The following is a 27948-nucleotide window of genomic DNA, read 5'->3' as shown; positions in this document are numbered from 1 at the left end:
TTTTACTGTTAAAGGCGTCTGATTTACACTACGGCAACATCTTCTGTACATCAGCAAGAAAAATGCTTTTTGGGTTTTGTTCGCAGCCTCGAAAAACTATCTGGGTATTTTTTAGATTTTGCATGCAAGCTGTATATTTTTCAAAATTGAGCATGCAAAGCTACAACCATACCCCTCTCCGTTGGCAGTCGCAGATTTGAATACAGTTTTCAAATGTCTCGTTCTTGCTCATACGGACTCCGATTTTGATTATTCTTGTTATGGACTTGGCTATTTTTTTGTGCTCTATCTACTAGTGGAGTTGTTTTTTGATTTTCATGCATGAATTCTTCAGAAATTGCAGATTCTCATCCGTGACTGTGCACAGTTCTCGTTTTGGAAACTTCGGAGGATCATAACTTTCTCATACGACCTCGTATCGAGGTGATTCTTTTTTTGAAAGTGCGTGATTTTTCGAGTAGATCACATTGGTGCTATTTGTTTTCTTGATTATTGTGCCCAAGTTTCACTTCTAGCATATGCTCTTCATGAGGGTTTGTAATGCATTGAAATCAAGACCACTAAGTAATTCTTTCTAGTGGTAGTTGTAAATGCACTAAAATAAAGTGCCAAATCATATTTCTTTGAGGGGGGGTTCTTTGATTGAGTAAAGAGGGGGGGGGGCATTGTCGTGGCTGGGTTCTCTTCTTTTTAGCATTTCTTCTCTGCATTTCTTCATCATGGATCAAAAAAATATGCCCATCCTAACTCCATACAATTACTTTGAGTAGAAATCACACATGACAATTCACTTAAAGAAATCTGGATTAAATAGAATAACTATGGGACTTGAAACTGAACCTACTAAAGATGAAGACAAGCCTAAGTGGTTTAACAAATGTGATGAGGCATATGGAACATTGTGTTTGTCTGTTTCTCCTGACTTGCTATTTCACATTGAGTCTTTGGATACACCAAATGAAGTATGGACAAAGCTAGAAACACTATTTGGCACACAAGATTCAATGAGGGGTCATATGTTGGAAAATGAATTAATTAGTTTGAGTCCAGGCAATTTCAACACAATCCAAGATTTCTTCACCAAATTGAAATCACTAAGGCTGCAGTTAAAACAATGTGGAATTGAAAAGAAAGATGAACAACTGATTCTTAGTATTCTCTCTAAGCTAAGTTCAGAATATTCTGTGTTTGTTTCTACCTTCTATGCTACTAAGGGTGCACTTGGTACTCAATTCACCATGCAATCTTTAGATGATTTTGCTGTCAATCTCACTCGAGAACAGGACAAGCTAATCCAGATGGGCATTCTTAAGTCCTTTAAGTCACATGCCTTGGCTGCTAACCAAGGCACAAAAGAACAACAAGGACAAAGTAGTAACAACAATAGTAAGGAGAAGAAACAAAAGAATAGCGAGGAGAAGAAGGATCGGATGCTTCTTCTCCTCTTAATGCTATTTTGCTTCTAGCATTTGCATTACTCTCTTGGAGACTAACTCTATGATGCTATTTTGATTTTGTATCATTTGCATTCATAGTTTAGATATTTACTCTTTGCACTAGTTTTCTGGGTTATTAATCTTTTCAGATTCTAACATGGCGCCGTTGCCGGGGAAAACCCAGAAAACTAGTGCAAAGAGTAAATATCTAAACTATGAATGCAAATGATACAAAATCAAAATAGCATCATAGAGTTAGTCTCCAAGAGAGTAATGCAAATGCTGGAAGCAAAATAGCATTAAGAGGATGCAAAAATAAGAGATACAAATACAAGCCAGGTAGCATGCTTATATAGGCTAGGAAGAGGGAGGAGGTGGCAACACCAACCAATGAGGAGCAACCATCTATTGAACTAAATATAGAAAAGTATCTTCAAAAGCAACTATTGATACACCATCTTCCAAGGGTGATAAGCCTAAGAAAGAAAAGGTCAAATGTGCCTATTGTAAAAGACCTGGTCATGATGAACATAAATGTTTGCAGAAACAACTTGATCACTTGACATACATTCTTGAGAAGAATAATATCAGTGTTCCTGAGTCTATCAAACAAAGTTCTAATGAAGGGTCTAACGAAGAAAAAGAAAACAGCAAGGGAAAAGGAAAGGGCAAGGCCCTTTTTGCAGTTGCTTCCTCACCATCCACTTGGGTTCTTGATTCGGGTGCTTCACACCACATGGCTTCATCTAAGGAAGAAATTGCATCCTTGGAGCAATGTACTATGCCTTCTATGTTGATGGGTGACAACACTCCTATTGAGGTGTGTGGGAGAGGGTCTGTTGATGTGGGGGATGGCACATTCCATGATGTTCCTTATGAACCCTCATTGTCAACTAATCTCTTATCGGTACACCAGATCACTCACACAGGTTTAGGCAAGCGGGTTGAGTTCACTCCTGATTCAGTGGAGATACGTGAGTTGCACAATGATTCTACAATTGCAGTTGGGAGAGCAGATCATCAGTCAAGACTCTATATGTTTTCTCACCTTGTTCCTGATCCTCCTTTGACTATTTTTCTCACTCACTCTAATGATGTGAGCAGATTATGGCATGAGAAGTTTGGCCATCTTAACTTCCACTACTTGCATCAACTTAACCAGCAGAGCATGGTCACAGGGTTGCCTTCTACTTTGACATTGGAGTCACTTGGAATACATGATAGATCTTCTAATGGGTCAGATTCACTTGAGCAGTCTTCTACCTCCACTTTTGATGCAGAGAGTGATTCAGAGGACTCACCTCCTTCCTCTCCTAGTCATCATTCACAGGTTGATGATTCTCCTCTAGATTCTCCATCTTCTGGTCCACTTTGGGCTAGACAGACCTTGCAGTTTACAGGTGATTGGGTTGGAGATCCATCAGACACCAAGCAGACTTGTTCACAATTCCAGGATGCTCTACATATCTTCATTGCTACTGCCTCAAATCCACAGTCCTTTCATGAGGCTTCTGGTATTTCTGAGTGGGATATAGCTATGCAGGAAGAGTATAGTTCCTTGATGAGGAACCACACTTGGGATCTTTTCCTTTTTCCTAAGGGAAGAAAACTTGTTCGATGCAAGTGGATCTATCGGACAAAATTTGCAAGCTTTGCTGGAGGTGCGGGATGCTACATCTTTTGGGGGGGCCTCTTCCTCTCACTTGGAGTCCTAATTTTCTTTGGGGGGTCTCTTTTCTCTCTCTTTTGGGGGAATTTTATGTACATGGGTACCTCATCAGGCTTGACTTGCCGGGACCCATTTCTACATCCACCTAAGCTTCGCTTATGGGGGGGTGTTAGTGTAGTTTTTTTATTTTTCCTATTTTGATAGGTTTTTCCTACACTTTTAATAATCTTGCTTAGGTTAATAAAGCATGTCTTATTAGGTGAATGGTTGTGAGGTGTCACCTTCCTACATGTGAGCATCCATTAGCTATCTTGGGAAGATACTTTTCTATCTTTAGTCCAATAGATGGTTGCTCCTCATTGGTTGGTGTTGCCACCTCCTCCCTCTTCCTAGCCTATATAAGCATGCTACCTGGCTTGTATTTGTATCTCTTATTTTTGCATCCTCTTAATGCTATTTTGCTTCCAGCATTTGCATTACTCTCTTGGAGACTAACTCTATGATGCTATTTTGATTTTGTATCATTTGCATTCATAGTTTAGATATTTACTCTTTGCACTAGTTTTCTGGGTTATTAATCTTTTCAGATTCTAACAGTTATATGTTGACAATATAATAGTGACTAAACTAGTATGCATGTTGTTAGTAATTAATTAAAAATAATAATTAATTCACAAGTTTGCAACGAAGGATTTGAGGGTAGAAAAGGGGATTTAAAAAGAAAAACAAAAGGATAGAAGCTTGTATAATATATTATCCATACAAATAAGAAAGTACATAATTAGAATGGCATAGAGGCCATACAGTTCATACTAAAACTTTGAAACTAAGAAACTAAGGAAACCTACTAACAGTCTACAACTAAACTAAGTAGACATGGACAAAATGGTAAGGTAGTCAAGACAAAATGCATATACCCATTTCAAAACACTATACATAATGAAAAATAGAACAATAGAAACAAAATGGAGAAAAAAAGAACTTCCAACTTATTTATTGAATAGTAGATGCAAATTTACACAATAGCTTGACCCATCAACATTCCTAAATGACTATTCATTAGATTGAAAACAAATTACTTCATGATTGAAAATACACACATAAACTTGATATCTAACTGAAACTTATGGACACCTAACTCAAACACATCTACAACTAGAAATTGATTCAAACCAAAACCCTTTGACTCATACATAAATTGAACTCGTGTTTCCAGTAAATCAAACAAGGTTTGCCACATGAGAAAAAATCATTTATTTACTAATGTTGGAACATTTAACTCCAACACCTCCACTTAATGTGAAAACTAAAGAAAACATTACCTAGAAATTATACTTTAAAAATAGGTCATAAAGGAGTAAGACTTCCTAAATTTTCTCCCAACTGCTAGTATAGTCATGCAGTTATCATCTAGCCTCAAAACAACATTGGACAAACCATCTCCACATGAAATGCCTCATAGCCTTCGTAAATGCATGATTCCAAGCTTCTAGATTTTTTAGATTTGCTTGAACTATTGGACACCAATCCACACATGTGTATCTCATAACCCTGGTAAAGATATAGTTTCTTTGATCCTATAGCACTCCACACTATTCAAGCATCCATCTAGCATGTACCAGTTATTTTCCTATATTTAGATTATAGACTTCTTTAAAATAAAACAAGTTCTTTATCTTCAATGATGTCATCATCACTAACAACATCAGGTGATTGAACAAGAACAACTATATTTGCTGATTCTTTAATTTCACCTTTGAGAAGGTCATTTACATGAATATTACAATTAATTGCAATATGTCTTACCTTATAACAATAGAAACATTCATTTTCATTCTTACCATACATTCTCTTTCCCATATTGATCTTTGAGTATAATGCATGGATGAGTTGGGTATTTTCTCTTGAATCCCCTATAATTGTTCTCTTTTCTTCAACTAAGAGTGCTGAAATCACATCTTCTAAAGTCTGTGAAGACATTTGACTAAGACTGAAAAAAGCATTGCTATAATTTGAAGGGAAACTATTTAGCAAGATAGCTTTAGCATCATCTTTATCAATTACAACACCAACTTCAACAAGTTGTTTGATTAGAAATCTCAGATTACTAATGTAGTTAGACATAGTAATTTCATTTGACATTTTAAAACTAAATAGTTGCAAATTTAAAGAAAATTTTGCATTTTTTTTTTTTTTTTCCTCCAAAAACTTAGTTAGTCCATCCCAAATTTGTTTAGATGATTTCTCTAAATCAACATGATGTAGTTCTAAATCTGAAAGAACAAGACCAATACTAGACTTAGTTTTCTCATCTCTTCTTTCCCAATCAATATTCTTTTTAGCATATGTAGGTAATATTTTAGTGTTATTAACTATGCCCTATAGAATTTTATTTATCAGTTGCATTTGCATTTTCACTTTCCATGTATGAAAATTTTGACCATTATATTTTTATAGAGGTGTATCCATTTTCAAAATTTCTAAAATGAAAATATGAAGATACCTTCCAATGTTGCACAACAAAAAAATCTATAGTAGCATGAGACTTACATTCTCACAGCAACAACTTCTTTTGAGATAGAGATGACTCTAATATCATATTGAAAAATAGAACAATAGAAACAAAATAGAGAAAGAAAGAACTTCCAGATTATTTTATTGAATAATAGATACAAATTTATACAATAGCTTGACCCATAAACATTCGTAAATGACTACTAATTAAATTGACAACAAACTACTTCATGATTGACAACACACACATAAACTTGATGACTAACTAAAACTTATGGACACCTTACCCAAACACATCTACAACTAGAAATTAATTTAAACTAAAACTCTTTGACTGACACCTAAACTAAACTTGTGTTACTAGAAACTCAAACAAGGTTTTCCACATGAACACCAATCATTTATTTACTACTATTGGAATATTAACTCCAACAATACATTGTTTTAATGTTAGAATATATAGTCCACTGATATAACTGAAGGGAGGGGTGTGGGGGGGTGAATCACTTATCCAACTATTATCACAATCATTATCTTTAAACAATCTTAACCATATGAGTAGTGTTAACTAAAACCACAACAAGATACTGATACACAATTAACACTAGATATGTTAACTAGGGAAACCCTTGATCAAAGGGAAAAACCCTGGTGGGGATGGTACCCACAAGATGAAGTACTAATATAAATATTTCTTGTTAGAAAATAGGCACTGTTAGGAGTTTGTTACAACATTTAGTACATATGAGTCTCTATTAGGAGACCTTGAATCCCTATTAGGAGATTCCAACCCTATTAGGAGTTGTGCTAACCTTGTTAAAAGTTGTGGAAGATAGCTGGATCCATTGCGTAAATAGCTTCAAGGTTAAGATCAAAGAATCCACTGTCCAAATGATCTATGTATTATTCCTTGAAGAATAATATAGCTGAAATGTACTTCCTTCCTCTATCTCTATCATGTCAACTAGACTTCTGCTCCTTCAAATCTTGTAACCAGATCTCATACTGTGCATCCAATGATCCCTTGGATCACTTACATGCATTTAGTAAGCAGTCTCCTCCTTTTTGCAATACATACTTATACTTTGCATTCCACTTGGTCCTCTAATCCAAGTCCACATTACAAACAAGGAAAACAACTTTCCTTTATATCATATCTTCATAATAATTCCTTGAGTCAACCTTGAGGCTTTCCCAATTGATTAAAATAAGATAATTAATTAATTCACAATTACAATAGCGCTGTCAATTCAGAGTCTATACAAAACTTTACACATGTAAAACAACATCTTTCGCACACATTAGCGTCATCACCTAATTGTCTTCTATCTCTAGTTGACTGCACATCACCTTATTACATCTTGGCTAAAAGATATAATGCAAACATCAGAAACTACCAAATAGATGCTTTGATTCTGCACTACTTCCAGTAAATCAAGTGTAACTTTCGTACACCATCAAATCAGACTTAGTCCTTTTAACCATGTTATCAGGACAACCTTAGGAACATGTCCTCCAATATGCATCATCTAAAACTTCCTCTTCTTTTGTGCATACTAAGATTATTGATTGTTATTCTTCCAGTCTTAATATAATTATTGCTATGTTGACATCAATGACAAATACAGTCATGAATGTAACTTATCAATACTCTACAATGCTTAGGATACTCCCCCAATGAAGTATCATCAATATTCATGCTAACACTTAAAAAATTGTATCCTCTTGAAATAGGAAAAATAGACTAGAGTAGAGACCCATAATCTAGACATAATCTAGAATGTCATGTTTGAAGAGCACACTTAGAGATGACACCATGTCAAATCATGTTACAAGCCAACACAATCAATTACTCCTCAAACTACAACAAATCTAGTGCATTGGAGAGGAATATCAAAACAACTTGATATGGGTAGATAAGTTGTCATGTTAGGGGTCAAAGAACATGTTCCACAATAACAATCCTAATATTTCTATGATAGACCTATTGATCCATATGATAAATATCATCAAGCACATTGATTGTGAGCTTGCCTAAGATACCCCTTTTGCCATGCACCAGATGAATGAAAACCTTGTAGTTTGGCTCTAAATAGTCCATGGTTCACTACATACACCTTGAACATGTTTAAACAACATTGTCATGAATTGATTCCATCGAATACATATCTGGTTAAGATAAAGGTCAAAAAAATGTGTGGTGATAAGAATGCAAGTAATGAAAAATGAAGGATTTATATGATTTACTGGACAATGTGTGTGAAAGTACTTTGAAGGGAATAATGTAGTGGAGATGTGTTCAAGAAAAGAGGGTTATTGGTATGAGCATAATCAAAATAGGTTGAAATTAAGAGTGATCAAATTGTCACATGAAAACTAAATTGATAAGATCTTGAACAAAATTAACATATAGGGTGCTATAGGGTGCTAAGAGAGTGAACAAATCTCTTGCTTGGGTAAAAGCACAAACATGTGTCACCCTTTTGTAAAGGAAAAGGCTAACAAAGCAATGATATAAAACTAGTATTATTATTTAGAATTCGAAAATGAAGTAAACTAATGAAATGTGTAGAAATAGAAGAAGTTTAGGATTATAATTTTTAATAATCATTTCGAATGGGAATTGATGTATTTTCCTAATTTTTATAGATGATTTTTTAGTAGCTGAGAAAAGCTAAAAATTAGGGGTCTAGTTCCCACCACAAAACTATATGGACATCAACTTATTTTCCTTTGATCTCATACTATGTTATAGATAACATATATAACTACAATAGTAAAAAAAAATTGGCTTTAGAGCTATATTTTCTCTTTTAAAATGATTCAAATTTCAAATCACCTAAAATCAATAGTTTTCATCTCCTGCAACATTTTTCAAAACAAATCTATTCTAACCAGAAGAAAAATTATAGATTCTAGAAGAGGACTCTCTCCTCTAGAATGTAATATAATTTTAAATTTTTTGATATTATTTAATTTTTTTTCTTCTCAAAATCGACATGTTTTTGAGTGTTTAAATATGTGCCTGTTGAATTTTTTAATTACAATATACTATATCTAATTAAAACACTATAAACCCTATATGAGAATATTTTTGAATTTGATCTTTATAAAATAGTGTTTATATGTTATTATAAAAATATCATAAAAAATAGTAAGAGTTATTGAAACACCATTTTTCTAAAATAATTTTATTTCTTTAGTAATTGGATACAAACTAGTATAAAACATGCATTTAATAGACATTTCCATTTGAAAAAGTGTAAGACCATATATAACTTAGCTAGAATAAATTTATCTAGACGATATGTTTGAAAAAAAATAATTTTTAGATAGAAATACTCAAATTTATTCGTTTTGATAAGTCAACCTAAACGATGACACAACTTTGTACTTTTACCCGCTTATTATTTTCATTTTTCCTCTTAGATATGTCACATGTCACACGAAAACCAAGCATACATGAACAAAATCTTATGTTCATCCACTATTGTGAACCCTAAGTGTGTCATTTTATGCAATAGACTCGACATTACTCATATAAAATAATCAATTCAAGCAAAAATTACTGGCAAGATGCTAACTAGATCTTATAGTGATTGAAGGGCACTCTGGATTATGTTTTGTACTTCAGAGGGAAAAGAAGCTAAGATTGCAATAAAGTTAAACTAGCAAATCTTAGTTAAAGTTCAAAGTGGTGAAAATTTTCAAAGTATTATTGGAGCGCCACCCTTTAACATCACACACTAATGAAAAAATTAAGCTTGAAAAAATAAGTAATCTTTGTCTATTTAATAATTTTAGCACAGGAATCAAGTCTTAGTGTGTGATGTTTAAATTTTCCACTATTGCAAAAGTGAAGATTACATCAGTTAGGGACTGAGGACTAATGCTTGTATGTGTATGTAACTAAAAATTCTAGTATTTCTATACATTTTATATTCTCCAATTTGTTGGTTTTAATTAATTCTAACACTTTTTTGACTCCTCTAAATCATAACTTCTAGTTTGGATGGTGGAACTAGACTATTTACATGCAACATTATGTTAATTGGGGAGAACACACACATGTATTAGTTCTATCTACAAAACTGCAAATATTCCATGCATTTCATTAGTGTTCCTTATTTCATGCGGTGATTGATTTGGAATTTTTTAAATCCTCCCACTTTGTAATTTATATTGAATTAATGATTAATAGATTTTTCCTCTAAAGCTCTATTTTTCTTTGGTTTTTATCTTGTAATTTGTGCTTTTACTTTGAGCTAGATTGTTTTGATGTTGTAGATCTATTTCTTCTCTAGCTTACAACTCCAAAGAAATTTTATATGGTATCAAAGAAACTAGGAGATCGAAGAAGAAGTATCAATTTTATTTGTAGATATTACAAACCAGGGTTTTTCTAGAATGATTTTTTTCATTAGATTGGGGGTTGTTAGTGTGTTTCATTATGTAATCATGAACTAAGATAAAGTTCCATTTTGGGGGAGATCAATGATGTCTAGTATTTATTATCATCTTTTTGTTGTCAAGCTAACCTTGGAGAATTATTTGTTCTCGAAAAAGGGGATAGAGAATCAACTACCTTGAGCAAGATCTATTGCCCTCTCTCTTTGGACACATTTCTAAGCCAAGTGATTATGAACAAAAAATTACATGGCTTAGCAGTAATGTATTGTCTACAGACTAATATGTCTTACCATTTTGAAGATTTTATATATCATATAGAGCACATAGAGTGCCCTTCATTGCTTGGACCATCATTCGACAATTGTATGGAGACATCGATTCTTCATCTGAAATTGATGATTCCTTGGATAACCAAGCTTCTATGGGTGATACTAAGATTTTAGTTGCCTCATCTTGTGTGGACACATCCTTCTTGGATGATTAGTTTATTGACAACCCTAGTGCTCTTGTTGTTCCTTCAGAGATTAGAGTTGCTTAATTGAAAGCTTCAAATGATTCTTTGTAGCAAGATCATTTGTGTCTTCCAGATTCAATTCATTGGGATCAATTTCTATCGGGCATATCTTTTGTTTGTAGAATCCCTTATTTGAGATCTAGATGACATTATTGATTTCATACATCTTCTCTTTGATGAAGGTGATTCTTCTTCAGTTGTTGTGAAGGAATCTTTTGTCCCTCTTCTTCCTTCTCTACATGGCCATTCTTCATAGAATGATACGAGTTTGGATACTTTTGCACAACATTTTGAGGAGATCTATTTTCCTTTTGAGGAGATAAATGTGTTTTTTGATTATGTTATCCATAAATTTCTAAAATATTCAAGCTATTTCAAGATCTAGATGAAGACCATGGAGCAATTTTCAAAGGCATCATACATTTTGAGATTTCTTCCTACAAATTCCTTTCATGATTGGGGAGACTTCATTCATACATCTTCAATTTTGTTTCTTCCTAAAGGGAAGAATGTTGTTTGAAGATCATGGACCACCTTCTGCATGTAGTCTTGAATATCTACCATTGACTACACATTGAGGAGGGATCTATTTTCTCTTCCATTTCAGTTTCTCAGAGAGCTTCTTGGGGTGAAAAAACATTGTAGCATGGTAGTTTTAGTGCTTTATTAGTATCTATTTTGAAGGGGGGTTTTATTCCCAATGGGTTTTCCCTCTTCCCTCTCTCGTTTCATTAGATTTTTTCTTTTCCTTAGTTAGAATTGAGGGGAGCTAGTGTTGGCGTTAATTAATTCAAACACCTCATTGATTCCTCCTCTAAATCGTAACTTCTAGTTTGGACAAAGGAACTAAACTATTTACATGCAACATTATATTAATTGAGAACACATACATTTATCAGTTCTATCTACAAAATTGCAAATTTCATTGGTGTTCCTTACTTCATGCGGTGATTGATTGGTTTTGTATAAAACCTCATACTTTGTAATTTATATTCAATCAATGATTAATAGATTTTTATTCTAAAGCTTTATTTTCTCTATTTTTTATCTTGCAAATTGTGTTTTTACTTTCAGATCGAGTTTTTAATGTTATAGATTTGTTTCTGATAGAGCTTACAACTGTAGATAAATTTTACACAATTCAACATGTATTTATAATTAGAAGAATGTAAATCAATTCATTTTTATTCCAATGTTTACACTTCTCTACATAATAAAAACAAAAATTTCAATTATTAAAAAAAAAGCTAACTTTATAAATCAATAAGCTTTTGGAATTATTAATATTCGACTATTTTATATGTATACTTTAAATTAGCATATGTCATCTCATATCGTCTAGAAGAAAATATTGATATTGAAACTCTTCTACACTAATGTCACTTGTTATATTTTAAATTCTTAACAGTAATTTCGTTTCATCATCGCTGGATCTTAAAATTCCATTTTTATAATTAATATATATCATATTTTATTTTCAGAAATAATTAAAATAATGGGCCCAACATGACGGATTATATAAAAATGAAAGAATAAATAAAGATTACTCTCGTCCTATAGCGAGCGTTTTAGACTTATAGCATCCACCATTCATGTTTTATACGAAACAGTTTTAAATAAAAAACCACAGAGAATGTTCTTTTTGGAAGTAGTTTTAATAATCAAGCGGAATATTTTCAGTTTCAACTATTTGTGAATTCCGAAAAGGAACAGCTCTGATAGCTCAGTTGGTTAGAGCACCCGTTTAGTAAGCGGGAGGTCTTGAGTTCAACTCTCAATCAGAGCAGTTTTTCATCATTTTAAATTTTACTTAATATAAGATATGGAATGATCGACTGCTTTGTAATGAACTGATATTTATTTGGTTATATATATATATATATATATATATATACTTCTATTGTCGATCATATAATATGACTCTAAATGTTCAATACAGTTTTTTATGTTTCATTTTGATGATAGATCAAATTATATGGTTTGAAATGTTGAGTTTGAACCAGAAATCTTCTAATGGATGAACTAAGAAATTATATCATTTTAATATTTTTCATATTCTTCTGATATCTTGGTGTGTCTTTCTTGACAACTTATTCTAAATTGATTAAAAAATAATGGAGATAATATTGTTTTACCGTGCTGTAATGTTAGTTGATTATTGTTCAATACTAAATTATATGTTTTTGATTAGATAAACAGGTTTTACAGGGACCTTGAAACCCAAGAGTTAAAACATAAACATGGCTGATAATAAGCATGAAAAGCCCAGCCAAAAAAGTACCAGTTCAAAGGCTGATAATAAGCACAAGGCTCAGCGGATAGACTAAAACCATAGAAAAGACCAAGAACAGAAACCACAAGAAACAATCAGGGCAAAAGCCCTTACAAAAAGCCAAAGAAAAAAAAAGCACAGGAAGAAACAAAAGAATAGGCAGAGGATTAGTCCTCATTCTTTCTCTCTAGGTCTTGCATGACTTGAGCTGCCTCATAGGCCATCTTGTTCTCCTCAGCCTCATGCAGGTGGTCCCTTTGATCCTCATGGTCCTGATCATTGTTGATGTTGTCCATAGCAGTGTCGACCCCCATTCTAGCTTCATCTCTGTCTTTTCCATCCTTATCATCCTTCATAGCATTGTCTTTGATCCAGTCCATTAAGGATATGATGTTGCTGTTAATGGAGGTAAGCATTGAAATCATCTGATTCAAGAGCTTATAATTGTAGATTTTGAGGTTGTTAATCCTTCTCTCCGCCAGACTAAGCCTCTTGCCATTGCCTTCTTTTTTATCATAGTCCGCTCCATTCCTGTTATACTCCATATGACCCACCTGCTCTTTGACCTCCTCCAACTCATGGAAAAGCCACTTGATTGATCTGAAGTTATTAATCATGCTATTGCGGGCATTATTCAGGAGATTCAACCCAGTTTCCCTTGCTTTGTCCGAAATTGCCACAAATGTCGGGTCTATGAGTTCTTCAAGCTTCGTCTCTTCTTGGTTATCCATGAGGACCTGCGGGATCATGGCCTCTTTAAAAATGCCCATTTTTGAGGTCTCGACTCTGAAGTTTTTCCAAGCTTTCCTCCTGTTATTTACCTGCACCTCCCCACTCTCTATCTCAGAATCCAAATTTTGTTCCTCAGGTTGTGCATGAATATGGATAGGTGAAAGAGGCAGCGAAGACATATTCCATTCTTGCTACTTTATCTCATCCTCCAGACCCTCCCTCTTGCGTTTCTTCTCTCCACGATCATCCTTATTTTCCTCCTGCATCTCCATTTCCTCCTCTTTTGTCTCCACATCCTCCTCCTCATCACTGTCGTCCTTCACATCCTTCACAGGATGCTTCTGCCCATGATCCCTAGGACTTTTTCTGCTAGGGGTGATGGAGGAAGGCGAGTTTTTGACATGTTGGGTGGCTTTAATATGTTGTTAACATATTAAAAAGTTAATATTTTAAAATCTAATAGATAGGAAAAAACAAAAAAAAAAAAAAAACATATAAATAGCCCATGAATGATTTCATAGAGCTACACATTATCTAGATTCATAAGAAAGGTGTGTGAATATTTAAATAAAATATCTAAATAATACAATAATTTGCATATAAGACGTAAAACCATTGTAAGGTATACAATAATTCTTTCCTAATATGTTTTAAAGTATTTTTGTTTGAATACATAAAATGTAAAAGTATTTTTGTTTGATCACATAAAATGTAAATTCATTGATACAACACTTGAATAAAAATAATAGCTACATATGCACATACAAACCATTGTCCAATTAAACTTCCATTGCTGATTAAAACAAGAATTAAGGTCCTGAAATTAAAAGGGGACTAAAATGCCAATATAAGAAACATGGTTGTGCTTCATGCTATGGATATTTCAAATCTAGAGAATATTATCTTCCAATTTGGAAAACCCCAACAAGTTCAGGAAACAAAAAAAATGTCTACACTCTTATCTCACACAACCCTACACATTACCAATTCCTTTAAAATCATCTATTCTAACTGTCATGCATTTATATTCCTTGTATATGCAAGAATCCTTATATGGACATAACTAGTAGATGAACCATTAATGGAACTAGTTCACTCTTGAAGAATTCTCCTTTTGATAAAGTATCAAGGACAATAATAACTAGCAACTGCACCTCAACAAGGTGCAATGTATACACATAGGAAGGTTTACTGGAAGTCTTTTAAAATACAGCACAAAACCTACGACACAATAATTACTTCAGTCCATTCATAGTTTCTTGAAAGGTGGTGAGGATAAAATTATCTTTGTGTTGCTAACGGGAATATATTTTATAATTGGTGGTGGAGATAAGATGTTATTCTACTCGAGATGAATAACTCAATAAATAATCTGACAACTTAGAAATCTCACATGATAAAAAATCAAGGTGAAAAAATCTACTAAATTGATACAAGTTTTCAAACTTTGTGCATTGGTTTTTCCTTGGAGTAAGTCACAAACATCTACTAATATCAAAGCCATTTATAAGCATGCTATAAAAGTTTAAGAAAAGAAAAAAATATTACGGGAATATGTTTTATAATTGGTGGTGGAGATAAGATGTTATTCTACTCGAGACGAATAACTCAATAAATAGTCTGACAACTTAGAAATCCCACATGATAAAAAATCAAGGTGAAAAAATCTACTAAATCCATACAAGTTTTCAAACTCCGTGCATTGGTTTTTCCTTGGAGTAAGTCACAAACATCTACTAATATCAAAGCCCTTTATAAGCATGCTATAAAAGTTTAAGAAAAGAAAAGAATATTACGGGAATATATTTTATAATTGGTGGTGGAGATAAGATGTTATTCTACTCAAGATGAATAACTCAATAAATAGTCTGACAACTTAGAAATCCCACATGATAAAAAATCAAGGTGAAAAAATCTACTAAATCCATACAAGTTTTCAAACTTTGTGCATTGGTTTTTCCTTGGAGTAAGTCACAAACATCTACTAATATCAAAGCCCTTTATAAGCATGCTATAAAAGTTTAAGAAAAGATAAAAATATTGTAACTCTAAAGAAAAACAATTAAACATACCTAAATATTTCAGACATTAGGGTGCATAAATATACCTTAGGATGTTTAAAATTTCTTATAGGTGTATTGTGTAGAGTTTTGTTGCATCTATATTTTGGATCACGCTCCACAATCTATCATTTCAAAGAAGATGACTTTTGATGTGAAAAACCTCTACACAATTACATCTAGGATCAATTTCAAGTACTATTTTAAAATTTGGAAATATCATGTCAATTTTAACAAAAGGGTGATTTACCAATTCTACCTATTTGAATGAGTATATGCTCAAATAGTTATGGTAGAAGACATAAAAATTAGGAGCTAAGCCTAATTTTCTGCAGACGTAATCGATAAATCATCAAGCTCTAAGAAACATAGATTCTCAACAAATAACACTCTTAACCAAAACAAATATTAACTCACATTTGTCTTCCCCCCTTGTCCACCCCTTCCCCCTCACTCCTCCTCCTCCTCCTTTGTAATTCTTTTCATTCTTCTTCTACTTCTCCTACTTATCTTTCTTCTTCTTCTTTTTCTTTTCCTCCTTTTCCTTGCTCCTTTTCCTTCTTGTTTTGTGTCTCCTCCCCCAACCTCTCCTCCCCTTTTTTCTTCTCCTTTTGACTTTTGTTCTTGTTCTTCTTCCACTTCATCTTTCCCCTTCTCCTCCTTATTTTTGTTCTTCTCATTTGTTTCCACCTCCTCCTTCGATGTCTTCACCTTACTTTTTTTTCTCTTTCTTCTTTGTTTCACCTTCTCCTTCGCTTTTCTTCTTCTACTTCTCCTTCTTATCTTTCTTCTTATTCTTTTTGTTTTTCTCCTTTTCCTCCTTTTCCTTACTCCTTCTTTTTCTTCTTGTTTTGTGTCTCCTCCCCCAACCCCTCCTCCTCTTTTTTCTTCTCCTTTTGACTTTTCTTCTTGTTCTTCTTCCACTTCATCTTTCCCCTTCTCCTTATTTTTGTTCTTCTCATTTGTTTCCACCTCCTCCTTCGATGTCTTCACCTTGCTTTTTTTCTCTTTCTTCTTTGTTTCACCTCCTCCTTCACCTTTCCCTTCTTCTTCTTCTTCTTCTTCTTCTTTTCTTCTTGCCCCATCCTCTTTAACATTATTTATTATCAAATATTTTAAAGTTTAAATATTCTTAGTGTTTGACAAAGTTGTAAATGATATTTGTCCAAAAATGATGAAAACCATAATTTATTTATTTTTATTGAATTTTCAATACATGTGTGTGTGGATAACTAATTGTGGTTAGTCTAATCTTAACTTTCTTAGAATGGAAGCCCTTTTTAAAACAATTTCTAAAATTAATATTACCATAACCAACAACTGTCCTAACTATAACAAGTAGTAAAATCTTTTTATGTATTTCCTAATTAATGACAAGAATTTAGATTTTCAAATTTGGAAGGTTTACTATTTTTTTTTTAATAATATATATAACATAATTAGATATTTAGGTTTTGAAATATAAATGGTCTAAAATAAAAAAAAGTGTAATTAATTGTAGCTATTTTTATTTAATTTTTTTTGTTATCTTTTATTTTAAAGAAAAGTAATTATGTTAATATAAAAAAGGAGATGATATAAAGAATTTAATTTTGTACCTTTTTGGGTTACTCTTTCATATAAGACATTATAGTTCCCATTAAAATTTCTTAGCCTATTGGCTAATTGGAATTTTTAAATATTTTCATATATTTTCATAAAAATGTGACAATGTTTCTTGGCAATTCCTTTAGGGTCCATTTGGTTCCTGGAAGATGACAGGAATTGGCATTTTCAAAATTTGAATTTGAATTTTTTTGCATTTGTTTCAAAATTGGCAAAATTGAATTAACATAGCAGACTTCCAATTTTGCTTCAAAACTAGGTTTTCCAACTTCCTACTAGCAAGTAGGAATTGAAAATCAAAACATGCTTATGTTTTTTAAGGAGTGTAAAAACAATAGATTGGACTACTTTTTGAAATTTACATTCAACTCCAAGCTTATGCATAAAAAGTGCCTTTACATGCATCTTCTGAGTGAAACAAATGGTTCAAGTAAAATCCCAAATAATGGAATGAAGATTTGCAAAACCTTGATTTGGCAAAACCAAGGTTTGTAGAAATCCTGACTTTCTTAATTCCACGAACCAAATGAACCCTTATTGTTCAATACATCCCCATCCTCCTACAACAAAAAAAAAGTTTGCATAATTTACAACCAATAGAATAAATATTAGTAAATCAACAATTTGATTTGATTTAATGAATAATAACTTGGACACAATCATTGTCAACTTCCATTAATCAAGCAAAAATTAGTGAAGTATATACTTGTAGTTAGCAACACCAATTTCATATGTGTTTCTTATGTGAAAATCAAGGAAATCTATGTTTTCATTTTTCTTCAAGTTATTTACTATAATATATAGGAGGTACAAATGGGAGTAGTAATTAAAAAAATTCAAATTGAGCTTACAATCATAACAAGTGCTACATAGTGGCTTATTTCTTGTCTTTAGTTTTTATATAAATCTAATTTTAATTTAATAATTTTATTATAATATGTTAAAAAATTATTAATAAATATAATGATTGATATATTATAATAAATTATAAAATGAAAATATTACTATTTTCATAATAATAATATAAAATGATATTTCTTAAACAATTATAAATAATAATAATATTTTTTTAGTATTTTTGAACCACAAAAATTATATTATAAGAACATACAATATTAAAATATAAAAATCTAAATCAACATACTTAAATTCAAAAAAATATTAAACAAATATGAATCACATTAGCTTGATAAAAAACTAGTCTTAAAAAGTACTAGTTTTAAAATACATCAGGCCGATATAAGCGGTAAATGAGTTCACCCAATCAAATTGTAGTAAAATATTTTTTAAAAATTGTAAAGTAAAAAATCTTGCATCTATAATATGCAATTAAAGCATAAAATCCAAAAAGTATCACAATAGTACTTAGCCTACCGATGAGTATTAATAGCCCACCGCAAGTACTAATAAGATCTACAAACATGATGATCTATGACCTCTAAATTTTTAGTATCAATTATCTTATTGATAATCTTAACTTTTTAATAAATTGTGACCACTTTAATTAAATATCCATAACTAAGAAATATCATTTATAATTGTTTTTAAATGAACAATATTAAAAATTATAGATTTTAGAATAGTTTCAAACATTAACAATTTTTTCTTAAATGTGAATTTGGAGACTTAACATAATATATAAAATTGAATAATTTTATATTTATTTTTGCTCATGAAAAGTTGGACAATGAATTTAATTTAGAAAGTATAAATTAAATTCTAATAACAATACCACAAGTTTAAAAATTATACATTTATTACACAAGTAAGCATGAAATAGTCTTAAAAATATATAAAGAAAATCAAATAATATTAAAAATAACTAAGTAATAAGCATGGCAACGTACTCAAATCTTATGGTAATAAAGTATTCATGAGACACGAATACATGTTCTTAATGAGAAAAAAACAAGTTATACAAAGTTACATAATGTAAGAATTTTTTTTTTAAATAAGTTTGTGAGCATCTTTCTCCTCCCCCTCCTTGGTATTTTCTATCTCCTTATGCCTTCTCTTCTCCTTTGTTGCATGATAATAATTAATAAAAGAATTAATTATTATGTCTAAAGTTTAGCTTAAGTAGTATATAGTTAATTAGAAAATATCTAATTACTCTAACACATACATATGTATGAATACATGTGTGTGTGTGTGTGTGTGTGTGTGTGTGTGTGTGTGTGTATGTCTTATGCATGTATGTATGTACACATACATACATACAACACAATGCTAAATTGCGAGCCTCTTATCTAGGAGGTCTTGGGTTTGAATCTACTCGAGTTAAATAAATAATATTAATTAATCAAAATACATAATAATTAATCTTGGCTTTAGCCTCTCACTAATAAAAAATAAATTTATGTTCAAATTTAAATAAAAAAAGATATAAAAATTTATAATAGTAAAATATATACAAAGTTTACTTATTACAATTCTATTATTACATATGTCAAGTCCATGTCATTAAAAATTTGATATAATTATCATTTTCTCTAATGTACTAAATTGTAAAATTTTGGAAAAAAAATAAAAAAATTGCATTTATTATTTTTTATCTTCGTGTTTAGTTTGGGAAATGAAGAATGTACTTTGCTAGGGTTTCTCATGCATTACAACTTTTTCTCTGAATTCATCTATGGTTTTGAGCCTATCATATTGGATTTATTGTGGGAGCATTAGGGGTTTTTATTATGGCTTTGGCCAACTTTAGCCTAGTAGCTAGCATTGGTGATGAACTTGTTGTGACAGACGCTCATGGCGCCTCCACAGAACAAACCCCTTTGCAAGTTTGTTTTGAAAGTAGTTCACAAGGCAAGGCCTCCCCTAATATTGTTCTCAACATTTGAAATTTTTATAATGCTCATAATTGGTTAGAGAAGCCTACTTTGATTGTATATTTTGTGGGTAGAACTCCTCATGAAAGCATGCGTAAAGAATGGGTTGCCAAGTCGTGGACTCTCCATGGGGTCCAACTTGAGGGTGTTCAAAGCCTCACCAAGGGATTTTTCTTGTTTCGATTTTCTAACCCTTCTAAGATCGACATGTTTTTAACCATGGGCCTTGGATGGTTAGGTCCTTGTTGCTAGTTTTCTAGTGATGGTCTTGTGACTTATTTGTCTTAGATGACAAGAACTTGAAGGTCCTCATGTCATGGTCAAGTTTCTAGGTCTCCCTATGCCTTGTTGGTCTTTTATCCAAGCCATTGCTCAAACCCTAGGTAAGGTTGTTTGCATAGAACTTTTTTTTTTCAACACTCATCCCCAAAGAAGGGTTTTTGTTGAAGTCAACCTTTACGATGACCTTAAATAAATTGGTGATATCTAGGTTGGGGCTCACACCTTGACCCAAAAGGTTCTCTTTTGAACCCGTCGAGCACTTTTCCAGTGTTAATCAACTGACCATAAGATCAAATATTGCATAATAGTTGTACCTCACAAGTCGACTCCTAGCAAGGATTCACAAGACAAACCTACCAAGAATGGAAAGAAAGATGAGTGGACAACTATTTTCTACAAGGGTAAAAATTCCTTGCCACTAAAACAACAAGTGTCTTCCTCTACTCAACCTTTACTAGAGATTGTTCCAATCACTATTGCTACTATGCCAATTACGTCGGTGGTGTCACTACCCATTTCAAACCTTTCTTCTCAAGGATTCAAGGCATCTATGGGTCTCTCTCAACCTACTTAAGACTACACTCCAAAGATGGCCTCCATGACAGTTTATCAACCTTTATGAAGGTCTCATAGCTCAGATGGTCATAGAGGACCCAAATGGTAGTTTTGAGAAGCAAAGAATCATCTGTGGTGGAGATACTTCTCCCACCTTCACCACCAATTCTATCTTGCATAAGATTTTCTCCTCTCTTGGGAATGAGGATGACATGCAAGAGTTTTTGTAATGAATTTTCTCTCATGGAATGTGTGGGGTCTCATAGATCTTCTTCTCAAATATTATGTGTGAGACACAAGACATCGACTTGTTATCCTTTAAAATCATCTACTCTAATTGTCATACATTTATATTCCTTATATATGTAAAAATCCTTATATGGACATAACTAGTAGATGAACCATTAATGGAATCAATTCACTCTTGAAGAATTCTCCTTTCGATAAATTATTGAGGACAATAATAACTAGTAGCTGCACCTCAACAAGGTGCAATGGATACACTAATAGGAAGGTTTACCGAAAGTCTTTTAAAATACAAGACAAAACCTACAACACAATAATTACTTCAGTCCATTCATAGTTTCTTGAAATGTGGTGAGGATAAAATTATCTTTGTGTTGCTAACAGGAATAAATTTTATAATTGGTGGTGGAGATAAGATATTATTCCACTTGAGATGAATAACTCAATAAATGCAATCTGCCAACTTAGAAATCCCACATGAGAAAAAATCAAGGTGAAAAAATCTACTAAATCCATACAAATTTTCAAACTTCATGCACATTGGTTTTTCATTGGAGTAAGTCACAAACATCTACTAATATCAAAGCCCTTTATAAGCATGTTATAAAAGTTTAAGAAAAGAAAAGAATATTGTAACTCTAAAGAAAAATAATTAAACATACCTAAATATTTCAGAAATTAGGGTGCATAAATATATCCTTAGGATTTTTAAAATTTCTTATACTTATTCATTCAACTAAGAGATCTTGAAACTAAAAGAATTATCTTATATGAAAGTGCAATGAATTTTTTACATCAAATAATAACTATATCTTCAAGGAGTTGTTCATCCTCCAAAGTTAAAATTGTTGTAACGATGTGCATTCAACTAAGTGGAATGATGTTCTGACTTTCTAGTCTTCTAAATGGAAACTTTACATTGTAAATAACTAAGGACATATTTATCCAAAATCTGTTTGAAAGTTACACCTTTTCATTCAATAAGAGAAATGATGTTCTAACTTTTTATCCTTAATGGAAAATTTACATTGTAAATCATTATTTTAAGACGTGTATATATACTATGTTAGTTCCTTGATTACATATGTGAGTAAATTATTGAATAAAAAATGCCTATGTTAACATGAACATTGCATTTACAAACATTAAAAATATATGCCATTCCATGAAAAGCATGAAAAGTATTGCTGATCACAATTTTAGAATTTGGAGTATAACATAAAGTGATTGATGCCTTTTCGAATACCATGAATCAATTAGGAGAGGAAAACTATGTAAACAATTAGAGAATATTTCTTGAATAGAATTCATTAGCAAAAGATGTTTCCTTTTCTTTCACTTCTATGGAAATATTGCATGGACATGTAGCATTTGATTATGTTTAATTTGTCTTCCTTGTTTGGTAAGATCCATCTCTTTATAGGCACAAATCATCATGTTGACAAAAACATAGTTCTTGCAAAGAAGTCATCAGAGGAAGCTGAATTTGATACTCAGACAAGCTGAATCGACACACGATTTTCCATTTGAAGGTTAGAATGCCCTGGTGAGATTTTAATTCCATGTGTCATAATCAATGTAGAAAGAATCTAAATATATCATTTATATGTCCTTCTAGATTTGTGCAATATGTTCTCCTTTCAACAATGAAGAGTATATGATGTTGTGCAAATCAATTATATTGACATTTTGGAAAATGATCTCTTAATTTCATGATCATAAGATGCATTCAATTAGTGATCCTCAATATGCGCCAAGTTCTTGTATCTTACTCCATAGGCTCTTTCAATTTGATTGAAATGAGATCTTCTTTCCTATAATCCCAAAGAACAATTCCTGAATTTTCTGTTTGTTACTTACTACTAGAAGCAATGGACAAGCTTTGGTGTCAAAACTATGTGGAAATGCAATTCCTAGCTTGTTTGTATGCTTCTAACTCCTATCATTTATAACTAACTACCTTGCAACTTCCTTGAGCAACAACTATTTGGTAGGAACCTTGGGATTTTGATTGGGCATACCATACTTTTTAATACATAGATGTAGGTGAATTTTGGAAACTTAGCATACACTTCACAAATTTCTCCACTCAACTTGATAGTCTTGTCAGGAGTGCCTTGTGTGCATAGCAAAGGCTTTTTTTGCAATCTTAAACCCATCCCTGTCTTGAGGTTACATTTGTGGATAATAATCATATATCATGTATTGTCTTGGTCCAATTCTAGTTACACTCAAACATTCCAATCCTTTGTACTTGTGCACTTACACAATCATGTAGATTATACAGGAGCTCATCTAAAATGTCATTGATTTCATCATAGTTATTAATTTTATATTTAAGTTGTCATTGATCATTGTTGCCCAATCAAATCTTTCACTTGCATTAATGATACTCTTGATTAAATAGCACATTCATGGTCTAAATAGTGCCCCTTGTGAGCTTCCAATTTCTTTATTCAATTTGATTATGAGGTCCTGATATCTTCTTTAAAATCTACCTTGGTCAACTTCAACAACTTGGTATTGTGCTTCCTAGATTATAACCATTCATTGTTGACAAGAGTGATGTAGTCATTTTTTTTTTTTTTGCAAACTCTTTCATGACAAACTCTCATGTTCTGATTAAGCCATCTTTGTGCTATGAGATATTGAATGGATCCCTTATGTTATCAAGTATGATTGCAACCAAAATAATTCCTTTAGGGGTAAGTACTTGTTTCAATATCATATCTTCAAGTACATTGAGCCATTAGCTTGGGCCATTGTCTAGCTGGTGGAAATGCAACTGCCTGAACTATACCACTCTTCAAGATTTTCTTTGCCCTTGGTGATGGATTGTATTGAAATGTTCTATCTCTTATCAAATTCATGTTATAGGGAGCAAGTTTGGTGTCATTTACTTTCTTCCATTTGGATGTAAAGTTTGTCTTGGGGAGCATGTCTCATAAATCATGTTTGAGCTGCATAGTACTTCATTGTCTTGAGTTTATCCCATCTTTAGGTGCCTTTTCCTTTTTCTTTGAGTCTTCTCCTCAATTAGCTCCTGCCATTCTTTAACCTACCTTACAAAACCTTGCATTAGGTTTTTTCTTTTTATATTTCTTTAAATCGATAGGAGTTATTAGTTAAGAAATCAAAATTCAAGATCACAAACAATTTTGATTTGTCCATTTGCTTCTCTGCTTAATGACTCTTTAAGCAATCCAACCACACATACTTTGTGACTAATTTACAAATCTGATACATTGCCTAATTTCAATGAGATCTCTTATCTTGAAATTCAAGTTTGGAGATGTTTTGAGATTTCACAAGGCATGATTACTTTCAAATTTTACAAATTCAACACACACTTGTAGCTTGCAACCTCTAGAGCTGATTTCTCCACACCAAAATTTGGACTTGTATAATTGAGCAGTCTTAGTTTCAATATTTATAGACTTGATCATGAACATTGATCAACATTGTGCACAAATTTTTCTTGTTAAAAATGGTTAGTTTGCTGAAGTAAATAGATTTACTTTGCTCCTTATTTGATTTTCTTGAGCTGATTGAGTTTATGATTTGAAATGAAGTCAGTAGGTTCCTTTTTATATGGCTATAGAGTCCAAAGTGTATGACTCAGAAAATAGATAAATTGAAATAATTCATATTAATTAAATCATCTCACTTCATTCACCAAATCAAAACCGATTCCTTAAATTTAGATCGTGCTTCTTCATTATTTATTTAAATTGATCCTCAACATTTAATAGAATAGAATCACAGCTCATCAACATTTATTTAAAATTTAAATCACTCCTACTCACAAATGGTTCCAATATTCTCATGAACAAGTAATGTTCCAGATTTCATAAGATTGGGGATTACGAAGGGTCATACAAGATTAAATTAAGGATTATGAAGGGTCGTATGGGATTAAAGGCATAGGTACGTATTATAAATAAGTGATTGTTTCTTAATCTAGTGTAAGACATAGTGTTGCATAATTAATCATTTTTAATTGGCATTCTCCTAATAAGGAACATTACAAGTTTCTATCCCCAAGTGCATTTATTTTATGAGTTTTTAATTTATACTTAGTATAATCCTTGTTCACTCACTAATATAGTTAAGAGGATAGGTTGGCTTGTTAGGGTTGGAGTAATACCATGTTGGAGGAAGCTTTTAAGCTAGTGGTATGGATGTAAATCACGAATCTTTTAGGACATAGCCCTAAAATAGGTAATGCTTATATGTACCAAAAATCTTTGAGGGAGCCTACTTGTAGAGGGTTTCCAAGGCCCTCTGAAAAGTAATTTCCCATCTTTTTTAAGGTTAGTGATGAAGAGTGCAATGGGGAATTGAATGCTTTAATATGTACTATGAATCAACAATTATTTGTTAATGCAATTGAAATGCATAATGATGAACGTTGATCATTAGGAATTGGAATTCTCCTAGTAAGGAATGTTTTATATTGCCATTTTTGTGTGGGATCTAAACCCTAGTTGGGAATAGTAGTGTAAATTAGTGGAGGTCTTAGTAAGGGATCTTACAATGACATCAAAGCACTATCTTGCCATTCTGCAAGGTATTAGGCAAAGGTATCACCTTGATGAAGTTAATCATTCAAGCAATTATGGTTTTTTTTTTGTCTTGTGGATCCCAATATCTATTCTTGGTTAAATAGATGTACTTTGTTGATATTTTCTATGGCAATGACATTTGGAGGAAAGAGCATTACTTCTTATCAAGTGAGATAGAATTTGCAACTTGTTTCACTAAGGTGGCATTGGTTTAAAGAATCTATCATTGCACAATAGGGCTTTGGGTACTCAACTAGGTTGGAGGATGCTTTTGGATCAAAACCAACTTTGGTTGGCTTTCATCACAAGAGGTACATTGCTTCTAGAGATTCTATTTCTCTATCTCCAACTCTTCTTCATAGAAGTAAACCTATTTGGAGTATCATTGCCTCTATATAGCCTTGTTTTGGATATTCACTCTCTTCAAATATCCTTAATGACAACTTGACTTTGTTTTAGGATGAGTACAATTGCAAGCCATCTTTAGGATATACAACTAGTTTAGCTGAGGCACATCATTGTGTAAAATATGGTTGAATAAGATATAGTATACAAAAGGTATATTGCTTCTAGAAATGTTATTTCTCTATCTCAAACTCTTCTTCTAAGAAGCATAACTATTTGGAATATTGTTTCCTCTATGTAGTTTTGTTTTGGCTATTTACTCTCTTCAAATATTGTTAATGACAACTTGACCTTGTTTTGTGATGAGTGGAATTGCAAGCCACCTTTAGGATACACAGTTTAGCTAAGGCACATCATTGTGTAGAAGATGGCTGAATAAGTTGTCGTATACCTTCACTATGACTAAAGGAAGGAGACGGAGAATGAAAACCATAATGTTTCATTTATAAAAGTATGACCTTTAAATTCTTATTCATGCTTTTCCCTTTCTCTCATGTTTGTAAGCTCAAAAAAGAATTATTATCAAGGAAAGCAAGGAAAATAGTTCATTTTTAGCCGCACAACATGAGAGGTGTTCCTACTGTTACACATTCTATAGCATTTCATTAAGTATATATACATTACAATGTACTTTGTCAAGCTAACACAATGAATATACATGGCTTTGAGTTTGATCAGCTTACAATTTCAAACTACTAAAGTCTATTATAGAATATAAATATAACTCTAAAGAAGTCTCAATCATATATTTGTGATGTGATCATAGATTTGTAAACTTGATTATAGAGACTCTTAAATTGCTTCATACATGTTTTACTATATATGCTAATTAATGGTAACATATGAACCAATTTTCTTCAATACTTGAAATTTGTGTTTCGTGTAAGTTATGTGCAAATTCATATCTTGCCCATGGAAGGAATTGATATCTGAATTTGTTGGTGTAAATACATACTTTACTATTTACACTTACTTAAGTTTACTTAGGTTAATGCATTATTTAATTATTTTGCATTATTTTATTATTTTTATTTGTGAGACACTTAGGAGCTTGCACACCTTGTGAGTTGTCATGTTGACAACACAATAGTACACAACTCTATTTGAGCACATGGTGTCTACAACACTATTTTGTGTGTCCCACCCTTGTAGACTTATCCTCTCATCACCGCACTTACGGCCGTGCTTAATGGAGGATAATCCATATCTGGTGGACATGTGCTTGGTTGTATGACACTTCATGGTGCTAACTTCTATGCTTTCTAGAAGCTCTACTGAGGCCTTTATATTCAGGCACTCCTAGTGTACTCTTAGCATTAAGTTATTGAATACATTGTTATTCTGATCATACTCTCTCCATTTTTGGTCTTCATTTGTGCTTGTGTTTGAGTTCTTAGTTCTTGGGTGAATTTTTCCCTTAGGCAAATTCTTACATGGTATTAGAGCTTGGAGACTTTCTCATCACAAGTTGTTCGAGACCTCTTGTTTGCTTCATCACCTCAGCCTGAATCCAGAGTGCTACAAAAATTGGGAGCGTCTAGCACTAGATCTAACCTTGCCATTGCATTCGAAATGTTGAACCAGTGAAAATTGACTATAAGCACGCCTACCTTGGCTCAAAGTCGATCGTGAGGCAATTTTTTTTTGCAAATCGAAACCTGCAGGCCCCAATTTGTGGAATGGGTAATGATCATTTTTCACAGATTCATTTGATTTAATTTAGATCTGCACATTATTTTTCTTTGCTATTTTATTTTCCTCTACTATTTTATTTTCTGTTGCAAAATTTTTTTTAGTAGACCCGGGCAGTGACACCCCAATCTGCTATTTGTGGAAGGATTTTTAATTT

At 32.3% G+C, this 27948-nt stretch overlaps 1 non-coding gene across 1 annotated transcript; it reads left to right on the top strand.

The window, feature by feature from the left end:
* Nucleotides 1-12255: 12255 nt before the first annotated feature.
* On the top strand, nt 12256-12329 carry TRNAT-AGU (transfer RNA threonine (anticodon AGU)). The gene has a single exon. It is a non-coding gene; the product is annotated as a tRNA-Thr (tRNA).
* Nucleotides 12330-27948: the final 15619 nt, after the last annotated feature.

The sequence above is a fragment of the Cupressus sempervirens genome, chromosome 5 (assembly GCF_028749045.1).
Source record: "Cupressus sempervirens isolate cs-2001-9-10 chromosome 5, ASM2874904v1, whole genome shotgun sequence".
In the NCBI taxonomy this organism is placed as follows: domain Eukaryota; kingdom Viridiplantae; phylum Streptophyta; class Pinopsida; order Cupressales; family Cupressaceae; genus Cupressus; species Cupressus sempervirens.
This window is presented reverse-complemented; position numbering and strand designations above follow the sequence as displayed.